This window comes from Pezoporus wallicus, unplaced genomic scaffold, assembly GCF_028554395.1.
Source record: "Pezoporus wallicus isolate ANWC-B61680 ecotype Strahan unplaced genomic scaffold, APGP_CSIRO_Pwel_v1 contig_2240, whole genome shotgun sequence".
Lineage (NCBI taxonomy): Eukaryota > Metazoa > Chordata > Aves > Psittaciformes > Psittacidae > Pezoporus > Pezoporus wallicus.
Genome location: NW_026635056.1, coordinates 114,388 through 124,723, shown reverse-complemented (window position 1 = coordinate 124,723; position 10,336 = coordinate 114,388). Strand labels below are relative to the sequence as shown.

Below are 10,336 nucleotides of genomic sequence, written 5' to 3'. Positions count from 1 at the left end.
CTAACCTTTCTATGATTCTATAACCAGAGATACAGTGAGTGGCTTCAGGCCTCTGGGCTGTTTGGTGTAACAGCCACCAGGTGTCAGGTTTTGATCAGTGCTTCAGGGTTTCCTATCACGGTTGGAAGTGGTCGTGATGCCGATTACCAGGGCCAGGTACCTGAAAATGTTGCTAAAAAGTTCCGTCTTTCCCCAGAATGTATATCTTGGGTTTCTCTGAGGTACCTTGCAGGACACCTGACCCACCCTGCTGCCAGTACTGAAGCATGTCTGAAACCTGCAGGGAGGAGGATGGACATCTTGGGCTCCAGAGCTTGGGCACAACTTCTTGTGTGACACCAATTAAACGGTTGCTGAGGAACACCTCCTCAAAGGCACCACTTCCAACTCTCAGTGGGAACAATCGTTGTTGAGAACCAAGGCTTCCAGATTTTAACCTCTGAAAACATCTCCTATCCCACAGTGACAAGATGGAGTCTGAATTTGCTAAGGAATTGGCTCTTTAGGCACTATTGTGAAGTAACCAAGTAAGTCTCCTTGGATACAAACCCTCTGCTTTCAGCTGAAGTAGTGCAATAGAAGTTACTTGTTTTGCCTGCTTGCAAAATTGGCAAATTCATTTATTTTTAGCTATCTCTTTGGTGATCTCAGTGTCTGAAATGACAGGTACGTTTCTTCAGTGTCTGCAGAAATTCAGGTGATGCAGCAACGGGGCCTTGGTCTGTGCTTATGTGAAGAGGAGGAGGAGGAGGAGGAGGGAGTACAAGTGCACAGAAATCAGGTGGGACTAGGGGGAGAACTGGGAGACACGGGTTTTGCTGGAGTTTTGGTTTACACACACACACAGATCCATTGTCCTGCATGGGAACACGCAGCCCAGCCTGGTCTTGTGCAAAGCGTTAGGCACTGTCCCACACAACAGCCTTGTCTCTAAATTTGAAAGACATCAATTTGATAGGTGGACCACTGGGTGGATAAAGAACTGGCTGGATGGTTGCACGCAAATAGTTGTAGTCAATGGCTCGATATCCGGCTGGAGACCAGTAACGAGTGGTGTCCCTCAGGGATCGGTGTTGGGACCGGTCTTGTTTAACATCTTCATTGCTGACATGGACAGTGGGATTGAGTGCGCCCTCAGCAAGTTTGCCGATGACACTAAGCTGTGTGGTTCGGTTGATACACCGAAGGGAATGGATGCCATCCAGAGGGAACTCGACATGCTTGTGAGGTGGGCTGATACCAACCTCATGAAGTTTAACCATGCCAAGTGCAAGGTCCTACACCTGGGGCGGAGCAATCCCAGTCTCAGCTACAGGTTGGGCAGAGAAGAGATTCAGAGCAGGCCTGCGGAGAAGGACTTGGGGGTGTTGGTCGATGAGAAACTTAACATGAGTCAGCAGTGTGTGCTTGCCGCCCAGAAAGCCAACCGTATCCTGGGCTGCATCAAAAGGAGCATGACCAGCAGGTTGAAGGAGGTAATCCTGACCCTCTACTCTGCTCTTGTGAGACCTCACTTGGAATATTGTGTGCAGTTCTGGTGTCCTCAACATAAAAAGGGCATGGAACTGTTGGAACAAGTCCAGAGGAGGGCCACGAGGATGATCAGGGGACTGGAGTGCCTCCCGCATGAAGACAGGCTGAGAAAGTTGGGGCTGTTCAGCCTGGAGAAGAGAAGGCTGCCTGGAGACCTCATAGCAGCCTTCCAGCATCTGAAGGGGGCCTATAGGGATGCTGGGGCCAGACTCTTCATTAGGGACTGTAGTGACAGGTCAAGGGGTAACAGGTTAAAACTTAATCAGGGGAAGTTTAGATTGGATATAAGGAAGAAATTCTTTCCTGTTGGTGTGTTGAGGCACTGGAATGGGTTGCCCAGGGAAGTTGTGAATGCTCCATCCCTGGCGGTGTTCAAGGCCAGGTTGGAGAAAGCCTTGGGTATCATGGTTTAGTGTGAGGTGTCCCTGTCCATGGCAGGGGTGTTGGAACTAGATGATCTTAAGGTCCTTTCCAACCCTAACTATTCTATGATTCTATGAATGGTAACAAACCTCCTCCTGGCAGCCAGGAGCCACCTTTGAACCCCAGCACTGGGGCCTGAGGAAAGGCAGGGGGGACAACACAGACTCTCTGGTCACTTGGGGCGAAAGAGACACAGGACTGCCCGTGCAGGCTGCAAGACACCCCCATTCCTCCTCCTCCTCTTCCTGGAAAGGCAGCCAGGCCTGTTCTCCCCAACTAGGCGGGAGGTGATCTGCGCATGCTGCCCTCCACTGCCAGAACAAAAGGGGAGGCTGCATGGTGTCGTTGGGATGTGGGTTTTTTGTTTTTCTGCTTCACACTGCCATGTTGGGCAGTGGCAGCAATAGCAGCAGCGCAGTGAAGAAGAGGAGCACGGTGGGCTCGGCCTTCTCGCTGGAGCAGCAAGAGGAAAAGCAAGCAGTGAAGACTCTGGGCACTGTGGAAGGTGGGGTGCAGGAGAACGGCTGCGTCCACTCGCCCTCGCCATGTGCCTCGCCTAAGGGAGAGGGGGCGATCCTGCAGTGCTCCATCACGCTGCTCAACGGCGTGGCCATCATCATAGGAACCATCATCGGCTCCGGCATTTTTGTCACCCCCACTGCTGTGCTGCAGAAGGCTGGCTCTCCCGGGCTGTGGTGTGGGCCGTCTGTGGGGCCTTCTCCATTGTGGGTGCTCTGTGCTACGCTGAGCTGAGCACTGCCATCACCAAGTCCGGCGGGGACTATGCCTACAGGCTGGAGGCATACGGCTCCCTGCCTGCCTTCCTTAAGCTCTGGATAGAGCTACTCATCATCCGGTCCTCCTCACAGTACATCATGGCTCCATTTTTTGCCACCTACCTGCTCAAGCCCACCTCCCCCACCTGCCCAGTGCCTGACAAGGCTGCCAAGCTGGCAGCCTGTCTCTGTGTCTGTAAGTACTCTCAGACCCTCTGCTGTCCAGCTGCCCCAGGTGGCTCCTTGCTCACCATCACCTTCCCCAAAAAGTCTGCCTGAACAGCTAGCTGCCTTGAGCCCATCACTTTGTAAGAGGTGCTCCATCTCTCCTGTGCTACACTGGATGCATATTGGGGCTGTTTGGAACAGCATGAGTAAGAAATATGGCCCCATCCCAAATAAATTGAGGGGGAAAAAAAGCCCAAAATGCCAGTTATGGGCTAGCGAGACTGATTCCTGGCAATGCAGCAAACAGCATGCAATAAATGCCTGTGTGCTGGCACGGGACTTTTGGTGTTCTCCTGCAGGAGTGTGGTCAGGCAGGGTAAAATGCTCTTTCAACCCCACGGTGCTGGGGTGCTGCAGTTACTGGGATGGGCATTTATATGCAGAGGTAGGTGAGGATAACTTTAGGCAATATCTGTCACAAGCTGAACATGGCCTGTGCTGCAGTGCCTGGCTGTTTTCAGCACCAGTTGTGAAATTAGATGTTTCTCAGCTGTATGTGCACTGATGCCATGCTCAAAACCTGGTTTGTTGTTGGTTTATTTTGCTAACAAACATTACATCTCATGAGAAATTGACTTGTGGAGAAGTTCAGTCATGCTGTGATGAATTTAGGACCCCTGATGTCTACCATGACACACGGATATCTCTCCTGCTGCAGTTTTTATTGTATCTATGGTATTTTGAGGTCTGCAGTTTTGGCACTGAAGCCCCATTTTCCATTCCACCAGTTACTGCAGTGTCACCCCATCCAAATTCTTCATCCTTTAAATACAGGACCATTTTCTGCCTTTCTCTCCTCATTTTCTATTCAATCTGCGTTCTACTCCACTGGAAGTCCTTGTGCTATTGTAAAGATACATATTAGGAGAGGATATAATTTTTTCTGAGGGCTTTATAAAACATTTATTTGGTTATGGTCAGGTATTCTTTCATTTTTTTTTCATTTGAGGTTTTGAGAAGTGTGCTTGTTCATGCTATCCGAAGGGACAATATGTTTCCTCAGAGACACAGAGAAAAGGGGCATCCATGCATGTGGCATTAACATTTTTTGCTGAGAAGCTAGCAGAAATAGAGCATTGATTAGATGGACTTTCTTACTGCTTTACATTAAAGTTTTGTTGTGAAAGAACATACTGTAGTTTACGAAGCCTTTGAGAATACATTTCTAATAATAAGTAACTTCTCATCTGCTGGATTTTTCCCAAAATAGGTAGGATGAGTTGTCCCTGTTCTTATTTTACTGATCAGAAAACAAATACAGGAGTAAAGCAGACTTGCCCATGGTGAGATCTGTTCAGTGACAGGGTGGATTGCAGCATGAAATTTCTTGATGACACATGTCATTCCCACTTATGTTACTCCAATAAGTAATGTGTCTCCAACTTTCTTTTGCTAGCAATTAGTAGGTTTCCTGAAGCAGTATTTTAGCTTGAACTTTTATCTTGAAAAGCCAAGGTAAAGAGTTGCCAGATCTACAAATCTGTGTCATTTACATGTGCTTCTTCTTTAAAATTTACTCCCCTCTGCACTGCTGGCTACTATATTGTTTATGCTTTGGGTTAAATTTTTGTTTGTCTGTTTTGATACGAAAGGTTGGTTCATCACCCCTTGCCTTCAGCAAGTTAGTTTTCTGTAACATTTTTCAATTGTCTGGTGCCAAAGCCACATAGGGAACTAGGAACAATAAATGAAGTAAAGCTGATCCAAGGGCTTATGAGTCACACAAAACTTCTGTGGACTAGCAAGCAGCCTTGTTATACGGTGTCCTAGGTTTAGCAGCAGCAGTCAATTTTTCTCCTTCTTGGTAGCTGGTGCAGCATTATGTTTTGACTTTCAGCCTGGGAACAGTGCTGATAACACCGATGTTTTTAGTTGTTGCTAAGTAATGTTTACCCTGACCAAGGACTTTGTGAGTCTCATGCCCTGCCAGGGAGGAGAGGAAGCTGGGAGGAAGCAGAGACAGGACACCTGACCCAAGCTAGCCAAAGAGGTATTCCATACCACAGCACGTCATGCTCAGGAGGCAACTGAGAGTGACTCAGAAGGGCTTGGTCTCTGCAGGGTTGGACTAGGTATGGGTCGGTGCTCAGTCGGTCGGGGGGGGGGGGCGAGTTATTGGTCAGCTGGTAGTGAGGTGTTATATTCTCTTCCCTTGTTATTTCCTTTATCATTATTATTATTGGTGGTAGCAGTAGTGATTTGTGTTATACCTTAGTTACTAAACTGTTCTTATCTCAACCCGTGGGAGTTGCATTCTTTCGATTCTCCTCCCCGTCCCTCAGGAAGTAGGGGGAGGGCAAGAAGGGGGGGAGTGAGTGAACGAGCTGCCTGACTGGGTTTAAACCACAACATATGGTTGTTCGAAACATACCCTTATCAAATAAGATATTTATTTTTCAAGAGCCCTAGGGTAGGAAAAGTTACCTATTTGTGCATACACTTGTCCTGGGTTCAGCAGTAGCAGTCATGTTTTTCCTTTGTGTTAACTGGTGCAGTGCTGTGTTTTGACTTCTAGTTTGAGAGCAGCGTTGGTGAAGCCGATGTTTTCGGTTGTTGCTAAGTGATGTTTACCTTGACCAAGGACTCTGTGAGGCTCATGCTCTGCCAGGGAGGAGGGGAAGCTGTGAGGAGGCAGAGACGGGGCGCCTGACCCGGGCTAGCCGGGGAGGTATTCCATACCACAGCACGTCATGCCCGGGGTGGGGGGTAACTGGGAGTTACCCGGAAGGACAGGGGCTTCCGGGTGGAACTCGTTTTCTTGGCCGGTGGTATCGTATTCTCTTCCCTTGTTATTTTCCCTTATCATTGTTTTAGCTGATAGTAGCGGTGGTGATTTGTTGCTGGACTGTTCTTGTCTCAACCCGTGGGAGTTGCACTCTCTCGATCCTCCTCCCCGTTCCTCCGGGAGCGGGGAAGGGGAGAGCCCCGGTGCAGGGAGGGGGGGGAGACGAACACGGACCTTGATTGTTGTCAGCTCGACACCACTCACTGGGAGTGAGTGAACAAGTTACCTGACTGGGTTTAAACCACGACAACACTCTAGATCATCCATTAACGAGTTATCTCAAAGAGGGGAAGAACAGTTCAGGAAGCAATAGGGGGATTTGGGGCCCTGGGCTGGAATACAGTTGACCTATAGCAAAAACCCAGCCATCTAGAAGAGTACCAGATGTATTCTTTGCAAGGTTCATATCTGCACATAAAATGGGATTGGCTGTGTGATTTCTAGTAAAAGAAATGACAAAAGTTACTTGTTTCTACTTTCAGTGTTCCTGGTGTTGGAACAGTTGAGTAAATAACGTGTTGTTCAGTATTTGCCACCCTGAAGTACAGAAACAGAATTCCTAGGCATTGAAATAAATCACAGTCTTGAAAGAAAGAAGGAATAGCATAAGGAATTTTGTTCCCCTTAAGATGCTGAGGAAAACAAGGTGGATGGTAAGTAGAATTTAACTACACATTGGTATTTTTTGCTGTCAAGATCACAATCTACAGACAGTTGGTATGCAAGACTACTACTTTTATGAGACAAAGTGAATGCATATTATGGTTGCCAAGTAAAGGTGTGGGAATTCACTACAGGGAAATCTTCCTGTGGCAAGGTAGGTCAAGTTGCTCATTGTTAGCATGGCTTATTTTATGTTCATCACGAAACAGTCAGGACTCCCTAGTTGTAAGAATTTGCAGGCAGATTGCCTTATTACTTTTCAGGCTGTGGGTAAATTGGTGTCCTGGGTTCAGCAATAGCAGTCATTTTTGTCCTTAGTAGCTGGTGCAGTGATGTGATTTTGACTTTAGTCTGAGCACAGTGCTGATAACACCAATGCTTTAGTTGTTGCTAAGGAATATCTACTCCGATCAAGGGCTTTCTCAGTCTCATGCTCTGCCAGGGAGGATGGGAAGCTGGGAGGAAGCAGAGACAGGACACATGACCCAAACTAGCCAAAGGGGTATTCTATACCACAGCACATCATTCCCAGTATAGAAAATGGGGAGCGTTGAGAGGACGAAGTTGGTGGAGTGAGCTGAGCAGCTGTGTGGTTCTCAGTTACAGGCTGTGCTTAAACTACAACACAGGGACATCCAGTACACTTGAACCTGACTTCCCCAGGGGTAAAAACACAGCCCTACCATCTGCCATGGGCTGATCCAGACTTCACTGGAACAGGGGCAAGCTCCAGAACACCTGCAATACATTGATGACATTATCGTGTGGGGCAATACAGTGGAAAAAGTCTTTGAGAAAGGGAGGAAAATAATGCAAATACTGATGAAGGACCGATTTTCCACAAAATGGAGTAAGGTCAAGGAACCTCCACAGGAGATCCGATTTTTGTGAATGAAATGGGAAGATGTCCAAGATGTCCTTTGCCAGATCCCCACAGATGTGAACAACAAGATAAAAGCAATGTCTCCACCAACCAATAAGAAAGAGGCACAAGCTTTCTTAGGTGTTGTGGGGTTCTGGAGAATGCACATCCCAAATTACAGACTGATTGTAAGCCCTCTGTCCTGGGTTCATCAGTAGCAGAAATTTTTGTCCTTCATTTTTCCCGGGGGCAAGGGGGATCGCTCCTCTTAACTTGAACACCAAGGGGTTAAGCAAGCAGATATTTATTGCACACAAACATGCATATTCATTAGATTCCCGAGAGAGTGGTGGGGTTATTACAGTTAGTTCCAGGAACTCATTATCATAAATTTCCTTCTCTTGGAGCTTGCAGACTGCCCTCTGGTGGTTGTGAGCAGGGATCTTCAAGATGAAGTAAGCAGTCTTTACCATGTACTTTTCATCTTTGGGTCCTGGGTTCAGCAGTAGCAGTCATTTTTCTCCTTCTTAGCAGATGGTGCAGTGCTGTGGTTTTGACTTTAAGCCTGGGAAAAACACTGATAACACTGAAGTTTTTAGTTGCTGCTCAGTTATGTTTACTCTGACCAAGGACGTTTTCAGTCTCATGCTCTGCCAGGAAGGAGGGGAAGCCAGGAGGAAGCAGAGACAGGACACCTGACCCAAACTAGCCAAAGGGGTATTCCATACCACAGCACGTCATGCCCAGTATAGAAATTCTTCACTTATCTCTTCCCCCAAGCAGTTCTTGTGCTGCCTTTTGGCCCCAACTGTGCCGCAGTGGTTGGCATAGCTCTTGGGAGGTGGCACATAAGTGCTTGTTAATTTATTCTTTCAGAACTCTGGAAATATGAGGGTGTGGATGCTTCTGGTATCTCTGCTACATGGCGAAATGTCAGCATCATTCCACTTCGCGCTAACTTAATTGGATCTCAGCTCTGAACCTGTTTAAGCATGAGGGGGTTCCTGGAATTGCAAGTCAGTAGAGAGCTGGAACTGTGACCTGCTCAGGGTGTCTACAGCCAATCTAAACTTCCCCTGTTTAAGTTTTAACCTGTTACCCCTTGACCTGTCACTACAGTCCCTAATGAAGAGTCCCACCACAGCATCCCTATAGACCCCCTTCAGATACTGGAAGGCTGCTATGAGGTCTCCACGCAGCCTTCTCTTCTCCAGGCTCAACAGCCCCAACTTTCTCAGCCTGTCTTTAAATGGGAGGTGCTCCAGTCCCCTGATCACCCTCATGGCCCTCCTCTGGACTTGTTCCAACTGTTCCATGTCCTTTTTATGTTGAGGACACCAGAACTCCACACAATACTCCAGGTGAGGTGACACAACAGCAGAGTAGAAGGGCAGGATCACCTCCTTCGAACTGCTGGTCACGCTCCTTTTGATGCAGCCCAGGATACGGTTGGCTTTCTGGGCTGCGAACGCACACTGAAGCCAGTTCATGTTCATTTTCCCATCGACCAGCACCCCCAAGTCCTTCTCCACAGGCCTGCTCTGAATCGCTTCTCTGCCTAACCTGTAGCTGTGCCTGGGATTGCTCCAACCCAGGTGTAGGACCTTGCACTTGGCATGGTTAAATTTCATGAGGTTGGCATCAGCACACCTCACAAGCATGTCAAGGTCCCTCTGGATGGCATTCCTTCCCTCCAGGGTATCAACCGAACCACACAGCTTAGTGTCATTGGCAAACTTGCTGATGACGCACTCAATCCCACTGTCCATGTCAGCGATGAAGATGTTAAACAAGACCGGTCCCAACCGATCCCTGAGGGACACCACTCGTTACTGGTCTCCAGCTGGACACTGAGCCATTGACCACAACTCTTTGCGTGTGGCCATCCAGCCAGTTCTTTATCCACCGAGTGGTCCATCCATCAAATTGATGTCTCTCCAATTTCGAGACAAGGATGGCGTGTGGGACAGTGTTGAACGCTTTGCACAAGTCCAGGCAGATGACATCAACTGCTCTACCCCTGTCCATCAGTTCCATAGCCACATCATAGAAGGTCACCAAATTGGTCAGGCAGGATTTCCCCTTAGTGAAGCCATGCTGGCTGTCACCCAGCACCTTGTTGTTTTTCATGTGCCTTAGCATGCCTTCAAAGAGAATCTGCTCCAAGATTTTGCCAGGCACAGAGGTTAGACTGACTGGTCTGCAATTCCCCAGGTCATTCATTTTCCCCTTCTTGAAAATGGGGGTTATATTTCCCTTTTTCCAGTCATCGGGAACTTCACCTGACTGCCATGATTTTTCAAATATGATGGTGTCATGCTTTAAACCCATCCAGACAGGTCGTTCACTCACTCCCCCCTTTTTCCTTCCCCTTTCTTTCCTCCCCCCCTCCCCCCCAGGATGGGGAGGAGAACCAAAAGAATGCAACTCCCACGGGTTGAGACAAGAACAGTCCATCACCAACAATGATAAGAGAAAATAACAAGGGAAGAGAATACGATACCACCCGCCAAAAAATGAGTCTGACCCAGAAGACCCCGTGTCCTTCCGGGTAACTCCCAGTTACATCCTGGGTATGACTGTGGTATGGAATACCTCTTTGGTCAGTTTGGGTCAGGTGTCCCGTCTCTGCTTCCTCCTGGCTTCCCCTCCTCCCTGGCAGAGCATGAGGCTCACAAAGTCCTTGGCCAGACTAAAACATCAGTGTTATCAGCTCTGTTCCCAGGCCGAAAGTCAAAACACAGCCTGCACCAGCTACCAAGAAGGAGAAAAATGACTGCTACGGCTGAACCAAGGACAGATAGTCAGTGGCTCAGCAACTTCAGTCGACAGCTCCTTCAAGACCCATGGATGGATTTCATCGGGTCCCATGGACTCGTATATGTTCAGGTTTTTATGATGGTCTCAAACCAGATCCTCTTCTACAGTGGGCCCAAGGTCTTCATTCTAACAGTCCCTGTGTCTACCTTCCAAGACTTGGGTGGTGCGGTCAGAGCCTTTGTCAGTGAAGACCGAGGCAAAGAAGTCACTCAGAACCTAGCCTTCTCCAAATCCTGCGTAGCTAGA

At 48.2% G+C, this 10,336-nt stretch overlaps 1 pseudogene; it reads left to right on the top strand.

Moving 5' to 3' along the window:
* The first annotated feature begins 2,340 nt into the window (after positions 1-2,340).
* LOC130594885 (large neutral amino acids transporter small subunit 1-like) overlaps positions 2,341-10,336 on the top strand; it is a 48,660-nt pseudogene continuing 40,664 nt past the window's right edge.